Here is a 19632-nt window from a genome sequence, read left to right on the forward strand (position 1 = left end):
GAAAGGTCTTATGCATCTAAGAAGATTTTATATGCCACCAGTACTGTTGAGTTGATTGCACAAGTAGGTGGGGAAATAAAATCAACCAAAAAGTTTCTGAAGTATAGCATAGTATAGTATAATACTGTTGCCATGGAGAGTACTCTGTGTGTTACTGTTATACACCTACTTGTATATATTCAATGATTAGTTAGTTTGGTGAAAACATTACTGATTACAGAAATGTTTTCTAAAAAAGGATGGATGGTGATAGACTATGGAATGGCTTCTTCATGTTAAGTAAATTAAGATGCTGCCTAAAAACCAGAAAACTGAGGGCAGCTATGGCAAAAGTTTATAGTATCATAGGTGGCTGGGGAAGGAGTAGGAGAGAATGACTGCTCGCTCAAGGAGGGCAAACAGAACTTGCCTGAGGCACGCTAAGGCAAACAGAGAAAGTCCTTCTCACTATGTGTAGTTCAGCTGTCGAGCTCATACCCATGGGATGTCAGGGATGCTGAATGCTTACATTGGTTCAAAAGAAACTAGACTCATTCATGGAAGAAAAATCTATTGGGGGTATTAAACACAAAGTCAGTGATCTCTAAAGCAGGAAGTTCTTGAGCAAAAAAAAATTTCAAAAAAACTGAAGAAATAAAACTGAAGTATCATGGTACCTTTCTGCTGTGCTGAAGTATTTACGTGCTTAAGTATTCTACTATTGTTCTACTGTTGAAGGAATAGCACTGGACCAGCTGGATGCTTAGTCTGACCTGTTTCAGTTGTTTTTATGTTCTTAAATAAAGTAGATGCTAAAAGTGTTAGCAGCTGCCTGGATTTGTGACTTCCCTGATGCAGTATTGGTGCCTTTAATGGGACCCTGGGAAGGAGCCACCTCAGACTGAGCTTTAAGCCAGGTGATTTAATAAAGCAGGTAGAAGATGATAATTCAAAATATTACTGGGGATTTTAGAGGAGTTACAAATGATTAATGAATTAGGAATGTGTAGTAAATAAAATAATCCAAAGGACTTGGAATCAGAAAAATATTTTTCTATTATATCTAGCCTATAAAATCAAGATCAGATTTCATAAGGTAAAGCAATGCAGTGTTTGCTAAGCAGTAAAGATACTGTATCTGGTTTTAGGATTGTTGTATTGTTAGCACTTGTCACTATTTGTCCTTTTTCTAAGACCTTTTGATAACTTAGTACGTAATAAGTTCTCATTATCTAATGAAATCACCTGGAAATTGTGTATTGAATTCAGCAGATTCGTCCTTAAATGCTTTGGTCATTCTTTTCAAAGAGTCAGTGGTAATTTGTTGTCAGCCCATATCTAATATACATCTCTGAATGTCCCTTGGGATTATCATTCTGTTCCTTCAAGACAATCTTCGCTGGCAGAGAATGCAATTATTAGCATTTAAATGGTAGTTTGCTTTGATGTAAACAGTAATAAGCATGCTCCACAAGAACATTCATTACTGCCTTTCTTCCTCAGTGCATGAATGTAACCATAAGAGCTTTATACCATCGTTACTTGTGCATTGGCTACCGTTGTTTTTTTCTTTTTAAAATAGTGATTTATTACATTTGTGATACATATTCAAGGAAGATACTTTTTTTGTTGTTTGGTTTGGTTTTCAATACCAGCCTGTGGATATTGATATTAAATATCTATCTGTGTGTATGTGTGTGTTGCTGCCTCCTGCATGCAGATTTCTGTTTCTGATTTTGGGTAGTCTAACCAACTAGTTTGGATAGTCTAACATAACCACATTGATTGTGTGTCTATTTGTTTAGGAGACTGGTATCAACTCTGGTGCTCTGGTTTAGAGCAGCTACATAATGCAATGGGATGTGAAAGCAGACATCAAAGTGGTAACTGATGGGAAAGTTTTTTCAGTACATTGTGCTAGCAAATGCACAGGATATGTTCCAAAATTGCTCCTCTCCTCCATTCTACTTCAGGTACTTCATGAACTCATTTTCATATTTTCTTTAATGTGTTCTTGAATGAAACTAGTACCTCCATCCTCTGCACCAAAGCACTGCCCTCTGCTTATTCAAATTTCATCTCAAGGTGCTTTGATTTTGAAGAGCTCTTAATAGTCCTTAAGTAGGGAAAGTATGGGAAGAATAAGACTTTCTGCATTTATTGGAGAGTGCCAACTTGTGAAGGAATTACCCGGTGCCGTAGGCACGTGATATCTTGCAGTAATGCTTACACCTTGACTTGTGTCTGTGTCTGGACTGTCTTTTCTACTTTTACCTTTAAGGATGTGGGATACCTTTTCCTCTGAAAGCACCAATGCAATTACTATTTCCAGAAAAACAGACTTTTAAATTCCCTCATGTTCAACCAGAAGGAGGAGCTTGCTACAGTAACCAGCACTGCAAAGTATAGCCAGCATCAAGTCCCTCCAGCTCTCTACCTTCCTTAGTGATCTCTAGTGGCTGTTTAGTAACTCAATTATTATTTTTTTTCCCCCATGTGTGCTAAGTGACAGATTTCTACCCTCCATGCTATCACCATGGAAAGTCCTTCTGAAAGTATGGCACAGTTGTTGTATTCACTTGCTGCAAACATTGCTTAGATGTTTCATATTTCACAATGTGAAACTCGTTGGAGACTCTTGGGTATGAGGCTCTGCAGGAGCTGGTAATCAAAAAAGGTGGGTGGGAAGGGTGCCCAATTCCTTGTTAATCTGCTCCGGCCTCCCTTAACATTCACTTGTCCTTCTGCACTACTGGGCTGGTCTTGCTTCATATGTCTGAAACTCCTTAAAGGTGGGAGACCCATAACACCAGTTACTAACTTTGTAGAATAAATACAGCAAAGCAATAGTAATGATCACTTTTTTGGCCCTTCTGTTGTGTATTACTACAAAATTAGAACACATTGTACGGATATGCTTCCTCATCTTGCTATGGTTTCAGAAAACACTCACTTCTCCCTCTATGTCTAACATTTTTATTCCAACCACCTGTTTTTTGAAATAGGCCCAAAAAGGCCTAAACTTTCCTCCTACCTTTTTTTTTTTTTTTCCTTAAAGTATTTATCTTAGGTATTTTCCTCCATTCCACCAAAACATATGAGTCTTCCAACCTGGAAAGGTCTTATAAGAAAGCATTTTCATGTAGAAAACATGTTGGTGACAGTATTTTATGGAGCTGAGTCAATTAATGTGAGTGAACAGGCCACAGTTTTTAAAAAATGTTTTAAAGCTTAAATTACCAGAGCAGAATTTGTAAATAAATCAGGAGTACAAAGGGACAAGGGATATGAAAGTGTGATGAAGGCACAGAGCTTGGATTAGATAAGAAAATGATATTTCTTATGCTCAAATTGTTTTGCTTTCTGTTATCAATAATGCGTAATATATATTTGGGGTCACAGAATCACAGAATATCCTGATTTGATTTGAAGTCACAGAATATCCTGACTTGGAAGGGACCCACAAGAATCATTGAGTCCAAATCCTGATTCCACACAGGGCAACCTAAAAGTTGAACCTTATATCCACATCATTGTGCAAACACTTCTTGAACACCGTCAGGCTTGGGACCTTGACCACTTCCCTGGGGAGCTTGTTCCAGTGCTTGACCACCCTTCTCAGTGAAGAACTTTTTCCTAATATCCCATCTGAACTTCCCCTGACACAGCTTTAAGCCATTCCCTCGCACCTTGTCTCCAGACGCCAGAGAGAAGAGATGAGCACCTCCCTCTTCATTGCCCCTCATGAGGAAGCTGTAGACAGCAATGAGGTCACCACTCAGCCTCCTCTACACTGAGCAAACCTAGTATCCTCAGATACTAGGGTCAGATTGATGTGTGCTCTAACTCTATTAGTTTCAACAGCTTACAAGAAGGATGTATTTTGCCCTTCATATTTACTATTTTGCTAACCAAAATACAATAAAAATCTTAGGGGTTTTCCCAATTAAATGGATAAATAATATTAAAACCATGAAAGAAATTTGCATTTATATAGCACTTCTCATTGACAAAGGATCTCAAAGCGATTTGCGGATAGTCATATAAATTTCTAATTAAGAATTCTTTTTCTGATTATTTCTGCTTAAATGTGTGTCTTTTTAATCACCAGAACTTCAGGCTTCAGTATGTTAACTGTGTCATATTCCAGTCTACACCCTTGCAAATTATGAACTATATTTGTAACCTCCTACTGTGCTAGCTGAATCCTTACTCAAATGGGTAATCCCACTGAATTCGATGAAGCTAGTCACAGAATTGTTGAATAGTGTATTAAAATATTGTATAGCTTAGACCTATGCACATCTGAGGCAATCTATATAGGTTATTTGGTCTTTATAAATTTAGTACACCATAATGTAGTCCCACCATAATACTATTAGCTCATTTTTCATCTGGAACCTAACAGAAAAATTAAAACCTGAAAAGGGGAACATCCTTCTGAGAAATGTGTCAGTCCTCATGCTCTGTAGGTTGTCATTGGGCAATGTTGGGGGTGGCAGAAGTGGTGTTTCTGACTTGCTGCACAGAAACATGAATCATTTTACAGACTTTCTTGTCCTCAAATAAGGAGCCCCAAGTCTGCTGTAAACTGTTATTACAAAGTATCATCATATATTACAACATTTTATGTGCATATTTCTAGTCTGCAGATGTAGATGGAGAAGGAGTTAGATACTTTGCTTTTGCGAAAGTTTCTCTTTAAGATTTCTGCACAGATCTAAAGCATGAGAGAGACAGTTCTACCAGGAATATATGGATGAACAAGAGTCTTCCTTGCTTCCCATCAGCTAGAATAACTGCTTGTAAAAAAAAGAAGTGCTAAAACCTAAATGGGGTGGAAAAATTGTCAGTATCTCATTAAAATGGAAGCACAAAATGTTACTTTTGGCTTTCAATAACAGTGTTTTAAAACCAAAATTCAAATTTAACTTTGCACTTGAAACATTCTGCATGTTTTAATCTCTATAAAGTTATTCAATGTGTTCAGAAGCAAAATTAGTAGCTCACCACAAAGGCACTGTGTTTACACAATCAATGGGTATTACTGTCACCTTTCAGAGCTTTTTATCACTTTTCTCCTGGATCTACCAGTTCTGCATTTTCAGATAGGAATTTCACTTTTACCCTATCCCACCCACTGGAGAGCTGTTATGGAGCCCCTCATCCATAGGGTCACCTTTGCAAGCAGATTGCATTCTGATTTCAAACACCCTGACCTCCATGCATCTGCTCTATATGTTGTCCCTCCTGGAGCCAATTTAATCTCATATTCACATGCCTCGTGTCTGCCGAATTCAGTAAAACTGTTCGGATTTGCAATCAGGGGAACACGTCATATATTTGTTTTGCAAGATAAATTGCATGGAGTAGGAATAGATTTTACACTGATACTCCTCCTTGTGTCCTACAAGCCTAATCATTGTTAGGGATGTGCCTTGGAAATGAGTACCAAAGGAACTGGCATTGCTGTGTGTAGGATCTTGTTTTGAATCAAAATCAGCAAGAATATTTGTGTGAGGTGTCTTTCTATGCTAGACATGTGGAAATGAGAGGCTCCGAGTGACTTAGCAATGGAGACACTCTCTCTTCCAAACAAATAAAGGAGAGTGGGAGTGGAAGAAAAAGCTGAAAGGAAATTAGTATATTAAGAACCTTTATGAACTGAAGCAGTGACTGCCAATACTCCTCCTCCATTTGATTTTAGCTTATCATACAAATCGGAACGTTAAGTCCTACCCTCTCCAAGTCCTGCTTAGAGATGGCAAACCTCTTCTTTTCTTCAGGTCTTCTTCAAATGCTACCTCTGCACTAGTTCTCTCTCCTGAGGCAGGCTGCAGAAACTAGAAGCCCCTTTATGCCTTTAATATGCAGGTGAGATGCTGAACAGAGGCATCAAATTACTAATGCAGAGCTAAGAACAAGATATGATTCATTCATTCTTAGTCTTTCTAGTCCTGCACAACTATCTGATCAAGGTGATATTCAAGGAGGATAGTTTTACAGTGTAACAATAATTTTTATGTAATTTTTTTCAAACATTTTGTATTTTAATGTTGATGCTAATTTTTGCAGGAGAAAGTACATGGACTTTGAAAAACGAGGTGGTGAAGCAAATCATTCACCAAGTCTCCTTGATCTCTCACAAACATCAGAATAACTGTCAAAGTTTCCAAGGTTGGAAAACAGTTTGATTTCTGGCGTCTTGTACATTAAGGCTGTATATATAAGCACAGCAAACGGGACACACTGCAGAGACCCCTGAGCTAGTACCCAAAGACCTGGCTCCAAAACTGGGAGCAGATCTCACCTGATGGGTACGTGCCTCCATTTGATGTTGCACCTGAGCTACTGCCTCTCCTGTGAGGCAGCAATGCTAGGCTAAGGTGGCTGTAATGCTCCTGGCATTTATTTTAGCGCACATTGCACTTCACAGATGTACTGGCTCTTCTGGAGATAGCTGTGGGTATTAGTATCTAATCCATCACGTCCTTGGGTACGCCCTAAAAGCACAAAAAGGGCTTCCTTCCACCGAAAGCTTTACATTTTGCCACAGAGTTTATGGAAGCCAAAATCAAACCATTGAAGCTGAGAGATACTTATGAGGGAGCAGTATTTAACTACCTTTTTGAAGTTTTAGGAATTTCTTACTGGAAAGCATGTTGCATAAGAGTGTGATTAAAAGGAAATTGTCTTTCAAAGAAAAGACAGAGACTAATGAGTCAAAACAAAATGATGGATTACACAGGCAAGGACAAGATGCATTTGCCCAGTGTTACAGAGGAGTGGCACTTGGGAGGTGTGAGCACTGGAATAAGATAAACTCAACAGGTTTTTTAATTATTATAGGCATGAACAAGTAAAAAGCATTAAGCAGACGTGCAAAAATTGTAATAGGAGTGCAAGGAGTATACTGGGATATCAAAGTTCCCTGGTCTGTGCTTATCCCATTTTACTGTGTGGACTAAATCTACAGTTCATTTTTTGGCAGTTGTAAACTTCAAAATGAAATGCCAGTTTACAGACCAGCTATACTGTTTTTATGATGTCCAGGATAAGTTTATGATGGAGTTAACTCTCATGCTAGAGAGGTGGGAAGAGATGCTTGGGTTAAGTATAGCATTGCATGTGAGCTGTGCAGCTACACAGAGCCTATACTGGTCAATAATAACGGTTTTGATGTGCTTTTATAAAACAACAAAAAGGAAGAAAGAAGTCAATGTTTTGAATTAGCAAATGGTCTTCTTAAATAGCAGCCGTTAAATGATTGGATTTGATTGGTTTGTATCTGTAGACCAGATAAACAATTTGGGATTTTGGTACCTGCTTTTCTCATTTCTACTTCTGATGAGAAAAAGTTCATATTAATTGGGTAAGAAGTATATGGCAGGCAGGATTTTGATGTTTCCACAATGGAGAATCCCATAGGAACTATCAATCAATTGCAGAATTGAAGTGATCTTTGACTCAAGGAGATTCTGAATGGCACAAGCCTGGCTGCGAAATGTTCAGAGGATTTTGAACTGCTAGTAGTAAACCGGATATAACTGTGGGTTATTCCTGACACGGTATGTGCATCTGATTTGGTACAAATCATTATAATTAAGGTTGGCTACAGGTGTTGAAGGATGGCACTGGAATAGTTATGGACCAGATCAAAGATATTCTACAGCATCTGAGTAGTGGTCAAAATGACTTTTTTAAAAGAATTAACCTGTCTCTAAAAAATCCATAAATTCTATTTAAGATTTTAATTTTTATTTGTCTCTGGTTAAAGACCTTGTTTCCTCCTTCTTTTCTTCCCTTCTTAAACTAGTTTAATCTTGTTATGCCTAATGGAATTACAATCCTTTTTACTCCATACATTTTTCAGAAGATGCATGCATTTTCATACTAATAGCCTGCGCGCTGCTAAATAATCCATGCTAGACATAGTACAGTTAATCTTTCCCTATTTCTGACAGAATTAATGGTAGGAACCATTTTGCTACAGTTGAGTATAATTTCCTATCTGGGAATATAATTAATGTCTGACAAGATATTAAGCAAATATTGAATATTGCATTGAGAATGAAGCCTTCTAAACAGCTCCTACATTTACATAAATCATATTAATTAATTAATTTTCTGCTAACAATACAACATGCCCAGCTGTGTTCAGTGTAAAAGTTTCCAGTCTGGTAGCATCTTGGATAAAGCATAGTGGGAACTTTCAAAAAACCCTAAACAAATCCAAGAACATCATCAGTTAACTGCAGCAACCTGGATCAGAGAGCAGGAGCTCTCCCTCCCTCATGGTCATTCCCACCAGGCATTTGACTTTTCAGCCTGAGCTGGCAGGGAGGAGGGGCATGGGGGAATCTTGGCAATTATTTTAAAATCCCCAGGGATTTCAGAGTCTCTGCGACAGACTTGTAACACATTGTATGGTGCTTCTTGTTTAATAGCGAGCCTAAATGTAAGGTTTTCTTTGCAAATATTTAGTATTCCTGTTGTATGTGTCAGGACCCTGAAAGGTGCTAAGCTCTCTTCCTTCCCAGAAAGAGGCATGCAAGCCATATCAGAGCAGGGAGCAACACAAGTAGAGCCTCTGAATATTTTGCTGGGGTATGGCTTTGCAGCTCTCATTGGTGTTATGGTGTACCCACAGGACTAGGTCCCTACAGCCCATTTTAGAATTTAGGAGCATCTAGGGAGATGATCTAAAGATAAACTGAGTGGTGAAAATGTACTTAGGTGTCTTTTTATCTGTGCTGTAGTATATAGGGCAAACAAAGAGTGAAACAGGGACTGGAGGTCCTTTTATCGCAGTGGGTCAAAAGGACCTCAGAGCTTCAGCCGTTCTTAGCTTTAACGTTTTTTCTCATATGGCTTGTATCCTTGAAACAGACTTTAGAGCTATCTGAAAATGCCACGTGACGAGGAGTGAATTTACTATGATATCACTGATATCTGAAGCCTACTGGCCATCAAAAACCCACAGGAGACACTGCCAAGTGGCACCACACTGCCAAACTAGCCCTCTTCTCATTCCTTTGAATAGAGACTACCTTTGAAAAAGGAGAGGCATCAGCTGAATCTACTCTGCTTCAGTGACTCCCAGCTTCCCAGGGCCCACAGACACTATGAGGCACATAGCACTGGTTGGATCAGAGCTTCCTGGAGCTATAAGCCTCCGATATACACCAGCAGACTCAGGACAGCTGATACCTTCATTTAGAGCAATTTTTTGTGCTGTAACATGGCACATGGCAGGAGTGTCTTAGAGGTTTTTCATAGTGATGTGGTTCCAACCTAGAAGTTTTGAAATAGTATCCACCCATGTCTGTCAGTAACTCTTCTTCTAGGTGAGCCTTTGGGGATCTTTTTTTTAATCTCAACTATATCCCTTTTGTTTCAGGATCAGCTTTTAATTCTCTGGTTTCAGTTTCTAATTGATGCCTCTCCTGCATGTCTCTAATCTTTCCTTTGGCTACCTGGAGACTCCCCTCTTATTTTGAGACCAAATTTAATCATATTATTTGCCTGTCATCCAACAGTGATATTTTTCTGTGCTTCAGGATTTGTGCTAACTCAGTCGTGGGTGGACTGGACCCATTTTCCTCGGGGTTGGTTGCATCTGATTGAGCTTAAAAAGTAGTTTAAAGGACTCTGTCCATTCTTACGCTCCTAACGGTATACATAACACACTCCTCCTGAAATCTGGATTGCCTGTTTGGTTTTTTTTTTCATGGTTTAGTATGTTTTCATGCTTTAAAACTGGTTGATAGGCTGGAAGATTAGGTTCAGGAGTATTTTTTGTTGTGGTTACTGATGATGCTCGTAGAACCAAAACAGTTCTGAGCTTTTAGAAAACATTTTCACTGATTCTTTTTTGTTTCCTTGAAGTTCTGGGAGAACAAGAAACCAATTAACCAAACAAAACTACCTCCTTTTAATCAAAAGCACTGTGGTCTGGGACTGTTTCTGAGAAAGAGGAAGGAGACAAAGCCATCCAACTTGGTATATGATCATTGTTTTTCAGTGATATGTCTCTGTATGACGAGGTGAAAGAGTAGAGTCAATTCTGCACAAGAGATACAGGCATCAAAGGTGGCTTTTCAAATACATTCTTCTCCTTAAAACACTTCATCGATCCCAAAATCAGCAAGCATTTGAAAATCTTATGTTTGCACATAAGCTGTGTGTGTTGCTATTACTTTTCATTATATCAGACTTCTCCCTGGAGCTGTTTTTTGTGGAGTTTTTTTCATTATACACTGAAGCATACAGTACTTTGGAGCCCTTTGACTGAATGTGAATAAATAGATACCAGGCAATAAAAATACCAGTTGTTTTGATGATTGAAAAAAGAAAAAGAACAGTGTCAGATGGAACAGTGTCAGATGGCTACAAGTCTATGGCAGTCCCTCAAGTGAGTTCCAACTCAGGTTTGTCTCATATAAAGGATTCACATTTATTTGAAGCAAATAAGCCAACCTGATGCCAGTTTTGGACTCTGTGAACTACTGACTAGAGATTAAAGTTAGATGGGAAGACTTTGAGGACAAAGAAAATCAAGTAATAAGGTAATTAATGTCTATGTTCAGGTGCCATCTTGGCAGCACAAGGTTTCTAGAACATCAGCTGTGGAAGTTGTCTGCAAAAGCTCAATGAATTTTATTGTACTTTTTTTTTTTTTTTTTTTTTTTTTTGGTAATCTTACTTCAGGGACTAGTGTCTATCATCCAAACATTTGGAAAGGCAGAACAAAACTTTTTTCTCACACAGCATATTCTTAGTTGGAAGTGGATGGTGACTGCCATTGTCTACAGGGACTGTGGTGACACTTCATCCCCCTGATAAACAGATACATTCATTTATTCACTAGCTGTACAAGGATAGATGGGTGGCTGGAAACATTTGTAAGAAAAGGATGAACCCATCAAAAGCAGTGAGCTGGTCTGAGCTCAGGTCATTGAGAGAGTAAGAAGAGAATAAAAGGGCTTGCCATGACTGCATTTCAACATAATATCAAAACCCAACAACTTCAAAATTATTCTGAAAGGGATATGTCAGCCACAGCTAGCATGAAAATTTAAAAAATGTTGGAGGCAAAAGTGTTCTCTCTAGTGTCTCACTGAAATTTATTTGGTAATGTTTGATGAAACATTGAAGCATAGATGCAGCAAAACCAGTTTTCTACTTTTAAAACTTTTCAGGTACTTCTTTATTAGCCTTATAACTACATGGTCTTCACTTCCCCTTCGCTTCTTTCCTCCTCTTGCCTCATAACATTGATGTATCTTCCCTCTTAAGTCATTCTCCCTCTGGTAGAAAGTTTGGAAGTGAAAAATATGCCTGCTAGAAAGTTTTCTGTGGGAAAAGATAAACTTCAGGATTTTCAGTTAGAAGAATGGAAAGAAGTAGTTCCAGAGAATCCGATCACTCCTGATGGCAGAGCAATGAAGTACAGGGAAAACCAAGATGTGCTGGGGGCTTCCTTGATCCCGGTCAGACTGCAAGAGGACTCTGAAAGAGAGAGAGGAGGGGAAGGATATGAGGGACTTTGAACTACAGCTCACATGAGGCCCCATGGGAGCCTGCACTGTCATGGAAAGCATTGGGGACCCAGTCCTAAATGTAACTTTACGGTATTTATCTTCCAGTTGACACAGTTCATAACATTTTACTCTCTCAAAGGCATTGTTATTTGAGCTTTCTGTCTGATTCAGGATAAGAAATAATGATGAAATAGACTTTCTGAAGGCAAAAGCTCTGTTTTTCCACAATCTCAAATTCTGATAGTCTTAAAATGGCATAGTCCCACATTTATTTATTTTCTGAGGTCTCCTGTCTCCTTTGGTGCAGAAGAGCAGCAGTGAATGAAACGAGATAGTCTTGTGAATGCCTGCCATTCATTGAAAAATGGAATTGAGAACCATTTGCAGAAATCAACATTATTTATGATCACCTGTAGAAACCCATATTATGTGTTTCTAATGAATTTGATCTATTTTTCTCTCTGATCATTTCTTTACTAGTAGAACTGGCAGTTTTAAACACTTTTAAATTAAAACAGATCAAGAAATAGATAGAATAAATAGAATGTCTTGCCTACAAATGCTGATCCTGCTCCTTTTACTAAAGCAAAAGACCTTCATAATTCATTCATGCCTGTGCAGTCATGACTTATGGAGCTTTTACACTCATGAGAGAAACATAATACTTACCCTTCATGGGTGAAATATTCTATATGGACTTGGGATTTATTCTCTATTGGTTTCTCTCTTGAAATGCTCATTTTAAAGGTCTGACAAAAAAATTTGTTCAAGGATTAGATTTCTTTACAGAAATTAGAGTGGTTAATCTCCAGACCACTGACAAAATTTGACCAGTTTCTCTCTCACTATTTTGGATTATCCCGACTTTACAGCTTCATTCCAATTTTCTTCATGCTCAGGTTGGACGTGACATACCAAGACATCATGTACGGGAGTTAGCTGAGGATACTGTACCTAACTATTTCTAAACACAGCTATTACTGAGTGTAGTGTTTACAGGTAGACATGAATTGCAGCAGATCTCTAGGCAACTCGAGGAAGAGTGTCTCGTTAATAGTTTGGGCCAGCAAGTAGGTGTCAGCACCTTGAGCCAGATTCCACCGAGCTGAATAGTCTGCACTGTGTGGCTAATTTAAAGAATTTCAGAAAGGATTTTGAATAGACTATTTAAGAACAGCAATTATGCTAGAAACAAAGCCAAGTGAAGCAGTCAGAAGTCTCATCCAGGACTTATCAAAAGTGCCAGTAAAATACATTTATATGTAATGTAGTTCATTACCTTACAGCTGGATGCACACGTGTATTGCTTAGATGCACACACATGGGAGCAGGGTACTGGTATGTGATCCCCATATCTGCTGCTCTCACTGAGACTCCAGTCCTGCCATCGCAGCCACATGCACTGTGAAATTATGTTCATGCATTAAGTTACGTATGCATATCAGTATTTTTAAAAATTTAGTCTAAGGGCCAAATACACAGAATTGTATAGGAACGTGAAGATGCAAATATGTGGCTGGCAGGAGCTGCAAAAGCACATAAAAGCTGGGAAGTAAAAGTCTTATTAAGTACACAAAAATCCTTAAAACATTGGCCTGAACTGAACAACCTTATGCAAGATAGGTTAACTGGTTTTTACATTTCAAAATACTAAGTAAGATCTCAGCTCTTCTGAAAATCTGGCTCTGAGTGAGAGTGCTGGGATTTTTGTGAAATTTGAACGTAAGGTCAGAATATTGATTCTCTCCATGTATTACTGAAAGCAAGAGAGGCTTTTCAGAAATTAAGGAATTCAGGCAACTACTTTGCACCTAAGTTTACCCTTATGTACCTATTAATGGTATTTTCAGACAGGTGTTTTGAGGCTGACTTAATGTGCATATCACATTCAGAGAAGTTCAGATGAAATTTCATGTACAAATGTGCATGTACAAATTTTGGGACAAAAGTACGTTATGACTCTTACATAAAATGTTTGAGTCTGAAACGGTGATTAGGCATTGCCATAATTCTCATATTGTCTAGTTGAAACTTTTTATCACTTTAGAGAAAGTTATTCATCTGTTTTAGTTCTGTTTCTCACTTTACTGTTGGCAAAAAATGTATTGCATAACACCTCATTACGTAATTATTTGATTACAATTTAATTTCTTCTGCAGAATCTTCCAGAAGTAATACACTTGCAGTCTAAAACTTTATGTGGATGGTATTATTGAGTTATCATGTTTTAAACAGATGGCATGGATATGATTATTTCATTAAACTACCGATTGTTCTTGTGTGTATGTGTGCTGGCAAGGAAATAATCAGATAATGGATACTAAGGCCACGATCTGAATTGCACACTACTCCTCAGCTATCTAACCTGTAATTTTAACGCAACATTTTCCCCTTCACTAACATACACTGCAGTTATATTAAAATTATAGCTAAATTGCACCAAAGTCAGAAAATTCTGAAACGAGGCGTTAGGTAAAACTGGCAGTTCTTTCCATGTCTATATTTAAAATATTTTTTTGCTATTGGAGGAGTGCTACAAAAAAGGGGGGGAAAGGTGAGAAAGATTGACTTGAGCTTTTGATTTTTTTGTGTGCATCATTAGCAGGAAGACTTACTAATTTCTTTGTAGTGACATCTGTGTGGTGTCACCATTGACTGGTAAAGTGCTACAAAGGTTGAAAAGTCCTCATTCTGAAGAGCCTGGAGTTTCACGGGTGGGAATGGTGGACTCGTTCAGTCTCTGGAGCCTTTATTGCCAGGACAGGCTGGTTGGGTGAATCCTTGGTCCTTTTGTGGGGGATTGTACCTGATTTCAATACACTTTTTAGGGCAGACTAAATACTTGTATATGAAGAAGAACCTCATGTTCTCATGCACAGGCTCATTATGTACTGCAGAAAGGGGACTGTAGTTATGATTCGATATATGGCTGCATAGTAGTAAGGAAGGGAGGGGGTGCCTTAGGGAGAACCCTCTGTCTGCCTCTTTCTCTCTAGTCCATAGCCTTACGATGTGGCATAGGTGAAATGCCTCAAGACTGTTTTGTAGTGTTTCCAGTACAACAGTTGATTCAGACTGGGCAGGGGGAGGGGATTGAAAAGGGGAGAGTAGAAAGTCAAGGAAAAAAGCTGACGGGGTAGAATATGAATCTTAAAAGTGTAAAAATCAACATCAGAGTCCTTCTTGTCTGTTGTCCCCCACCTCCCCACAGTTTGAAAATGTCTTTAAAGTAGCTTAGAAAAGACCATGTAAAAGTGTGACATGCAGAAAGCATTAAAAATAAGGTGCAGGGCAAACATTGACAACAACTAACATTGGCCATGATCTAGGAAGCCACAAGAGAAGGGAAAAAAGGGGGATAAATAAGATACATAGCAAGAATAGATCTGTCTGCTGAAGATAAAACACATGAATTTTCCTGGTCTTCTGCTTGTCTAAGAAACTTATTCATTCAAGGGTCCAGCAGGGAAAACTGAAGTTACTATCAGATTTTTTGTTAACAGTTAAGTGCTTTTGTTAAGCAAAGATATTTTGCCTCAAGGAAGCCAAGACTTAAGCAGAGATGAGCAGCGCTACTACCATCCAGATGACAGTCGAAGCTAGTTAGTGAGGTGGAAGGAGGAGTAGGGAGGCAGGATGGTGAACCAGGACTGCCACTTCTGGTCTCTCTTTCTCTTATCTTTCTCTTCTACCTCTTCCTATATCAGCATGCTCTAGATAAGTTGAGCATATTGTACTACAGTCTATCATTTGATAATAGTCAAATAATCTTCTATTTCTTAACAGTAAAAACAAGAGCAGCCTATGAAAATAGTTACTTCTGAGTCTTCTTTCAACCACTCTTTATTTTTTTTTCCTTTAAAATGTGCCTCTATTGAACTCAGTTATTGCTGAAGGCAAGGAATGAAGAAAACGTGATCTGGTGACAGCTGGTTACAGTTTGGTTCACATAAAGTGCTCTTAATTCTTCCAACAGCAGTGGGAAGTATGTGTTAAAGAAATGGACTGTATCATATGCAGGACTAGTAGCTAAGATTATAGCTGAGATTGCTCAGTATTTCCTTTTATTATAATTATAGCTGTTATTTCCCTAATTGCCTATAACTTTGCTCAAATGTAATCTTGTGGATTGACACTTGTCATGTTAAGCGTATACCTCAGCTGGAGTTACTGATTTGAATTTTTCAGCAACAACCGTTTAGCCACTTCCAAGAATAAGATTAGAGGAGGAAATATATTCAGTGCCATTTAAAGTCTTATGGCAGCTCCTTTTCAAAATGAGCATATACATATAAAGGAATCTAACTGAGGCTGCCCTTGTAACCCTTATTTTGGCTTTTTCCGGCTGCTGAGCATCTGACTTTCAACCTTGAAGTTGTTGTCTAGTACTTCATGTTGGTGATACTATGTAATTTCACAGTGAGTTCCTGCAAAAGCAAAGATTTGATCTGGATGTACAGAACACAAATTGCAGAGAAATAAAACCGTCCAGTGCTTTTAAAGGGAACCTTGATTTTATTTCTGCAGTTCTCCTGCTTTTCTGCTTTCTTTCTGATGAACATGAATCTATCTCTTAATACATCTATGTTTGCATTAAAATCTGTTGCTTTTTACTACGATGTAGTGTCTATGCAACCGTTCCTGATGTTTCTTGTCCCAGTTTTGGCTGACATCTGTATATTAGATCTTCGGGGAAAGCGCAAAATAAATTGACTGCAGCTGCTTTTTAAAATATTAGGTTATCTCTGGAAAGTGTTTTCCTCTTCACTTCTTGTCTCATTCATGCCTGTCTCTTCCATGAGCTTACTAATCATTTTGTTTCTTTTTAAGAATGCAGTGTTTCCTCCGTCATCTTCCCTTGACAATGCAAATGGTATGGAATCATAACGCAAACTTTTGTGTGTTTTGTGCCAAGAGTACTGATAAACCTTTCCCAAGCAACCTCCTGGAAATCAGACAAAAGATCAGATTAAACTACCAAACCTTCACTGGCCATGGAAGTTTTGGTTAGTCCAAGAGTCTGTCTCTGCTCTGACTTCAGACTGAAACGTGCTTTCTGTAACTACAGGATGGAAAGTGTATATCTTTTAGCAGTGCAGATAGGTCAGTGCCTAATTGCTACATCTCCTGACTACTGGTACTGCAATAAATTTTAAAAAATACTGTGCATATGGTATTGAAAAACTGTATATCTAAATATAATCATTTAAGAATCATATTAATTAAATCTGTTCAAAGTCTGTCTGATCAGGCTCTTCCTAAGCTTGTTTTGAAAGATTAGAAAATATTTGTTATTCCATCTTCAGGTCAAAATGAGGCAGAACTGCAGCTGAACACTTAGGAGCATATAAATGTGGAATGCACACCCCTCAGATCTTCCAAGTTCTCTACTATTAGCTTTGATGCTCTAATCTGATGTACTTTTCCTGCATAAAAGGCTGAGGTAATTTTTTTGAAAGAGACACATTTCACATTCCATGTGAAACTTCAGAAAAAATCGTTTTGCCTAATATTGCTTATAAACCCTTGCTTTTTGCCAACTAATGTATTGAGGAACACAGAATACAGAGCAAAGAATCAGAAGGATGTAAATCCTTGAAAAGATGAAATTCAAGAAAGAAGTTTTCATGTGGCTTTTAAACTCAGGTCTCCAAAACTCATGAATAATGAGCAATGGTCTTTCAGCAGAACATGCGTGTATGTTGAGAGTAGAAGAGCCAGCAGAGTTTCTCTAAAGAGTGTTTGCAAAAAATATCAGGAAGAAAGAGAGATCATCAAACCTCTTTCCAGAGTTTATATGATCAGACTGTAAAGACAACACTAGATCTACTAGAATCAATGAAAACATTACCCTTGGGACTTCATCATTAGCATTTATTCCCCTCTTCAGATTTTTTTTTTCCAGGAAGGGACCAGTAGTGTTTTTTATGGAAGGAAAATGTGAAAACATGGAGAGTTCCAGATATTCTGTCTACAAGAGCTATAGCAATAAGGCACTAAAGTAACTACAGAAGGAAACAAAAGTCTAGAGGCAAAATGACATAAAAGCAGAACCAAAAAAGAGGTAATAAAATGAAGGAGTTGTAGTTCTGGATTTGAGCAGTTCTTTGTTACTCTCCTTCTTGCTAAATGCGTAATTACCAGCCTTACAGACTGAACTGTGTTAATCAAAAAGAGGTGGTGGTTAGCAGCAGCTCAGCAGTTGTGTGTAAATAGAGTTTTAGATATTAAATGACAATTAAAGGCTTTTAAAAAGTAAATTTCCAAGTGATGAACTCAGCCTCATGAGGGCTGGAGGGAAAATAGTAAAGCTGGATTCAGCCACAAACCACTAACTATAAACAAACGACTGGCAGCATGTCTGCTTCCTAAAATACCTTATTAACACTCTGTCTTTAACTCTTCCCTTGTGGAACAAACTCACAAAGAGCTCCAACGAAATACTGAAACCTCTGTCTCTGCTTCTGAAACCAGCCAATATGGAGAATGCCTTATTTTAAAGGGAAAATAGCTAGCAATCTAAAAACTGGATTATTGTCTTCAATTTCATTGCTACCTAATACCCTTGGCTTAAACTTCACCTGAGCAGTCTTGACAAGTTTTGGGTCATGATCTGGGAAAAAATCCAGCCTAATGCATGGCTGATGGCAATGCATGAATCTGAGAAGAGGGTAACTAGCCCTGCCAGAACAGCTAAGCCCAAAGGAGGGTCCTGGACATCCCAGAGTGACCCTAGATGCTCTTACGGTGTGAAGTTTGTGACTTTTCAGTGCTTATCTCACTCATTTTTTCAGGTAGTGTGAGACAGTGGCCATGACTGGTTGCTGGTGGGGACCCCTCGATTAGGGGTGCCCGTGCGAATGAAGGTGGCTGTGGGAGTGTCCCATAGTAATGCAATTGAGTCTTTTCCTCCTGGAGCTAGAAGGAAGAGGTGAAGCCGTGTTTCTCCATGGAGGCAATGCTGCTCCATGCTTGTCTCAGGTCCTGGATTCATACCACCTGCCCTCTGTCTCATAACTGAAGCCCCTATACTGAAAACCTCATTACCTGGAGAGATTTGGATGGGCAATGGAGTCAGTCTCTGGAGGTACACATCCCTGTCCATTGACTAGAGGATGTCGAGGGTGAGTGGGACCGTGAATAAAATACTTCTGGTAAGTGACTAGGGGAGACAAATCCAGATCTGTAAGTTGAAAGCACCTTGACCAGGAAACAGGCTCTGTATGCATGTTCCTTCGCCTGCATAAAGGGACAGAATTAAGTATTTAAGGTGCAGCCTCATGTCTTAAACCATTTTGATGAATATTCCACCTTGGCTTTTTTTCTAAGGCTTTAATTACAGTCAAGAATGGCTGTACTACCCACTGCAGTTTCCCTTAGACCCAAAATCACAGAGCATTACATAAAAAAAAAAATGCTATGCACTGGTGCTTAAAATTGAATGTCATTTTTACTTACAGACACTAGCAGGTGTTGAGCAGGGAAAAAAATAATGTACTAGGATAGTAAGTGTGGTAGGGATAGAAAAGAAATGTGAACAATGCTCACACTGCCTCAGCTTTGTTGTTCCAAAACCCCGTCCCCACAAATGTGATCTCCTTCACATTCCCATTTGATTCTTCACTTCCGTTTTTGTTTAACTTCAGACTCCAACCCCTTTCTGTTAAGGCCCTGTTTTCTTCCTGCCTGCTATGTTTTAATCTTTCATACCTGATCATATCAGGGAATGTGCTCAGTATAACATAAGCTATTGTAGCTGGTTTAAAAGATTTAATAAACAGAGGTTGATGAAGACAATAATACAAGATTCAGAAGTTACAGAGGACACGCCATATTTCTGCATCTCATGCTTATAGCCTCACTGATTTTTCTGTCACCATAGAGTACCCCAGAGTCTAATAACATTCACCCCGTACACAATTTATAGAACCATATTCATTTCCTGTTTGGAAAGGGAGAGAAATAAGCATTTTGAGATTTATATATTTTTTATTCTTCTTCTTCTTATGATTATTATTATTAAATTTTAAATGGTGTTAGAAAGAGCTACTCACACGGCCCTGGAAATAGAAGACCTCTGTTGTGGCATCGAGTCAGGAAGGGAGAGAAG

The 19632-nt window shown here is 38.5% G+C and overlaps 1 long non-coding RNA gene across 2 annotated transcripts in view; it reads left to right on the plus strand.

The window, feature by feature from the left end:
* The window catches only part of LOC142603952 (uncharacterized), a 271809-nt gene that overhangs the window by 240573 nt on the left and 11604 nt on the right, over positions 1 to 19632 (plus strand). The gene's annotated exons all lie outside the window — the stretch shown is intronic.

Source organism: Balearica regulorum, chromosome 1 (assembly GCF_011004875.1).
Source record: "Balearica regulorum gibbericeps isolate bBalReg1 chromosome 1, bBalReg1.pri, whole genome shotgun sequence".
Classification (NCBI taxonomy): Eukaryota; Metazoa; Chordata; class Aves; order Gruiformes; family Gruidae; genus Balearica; species Balearica regulorum.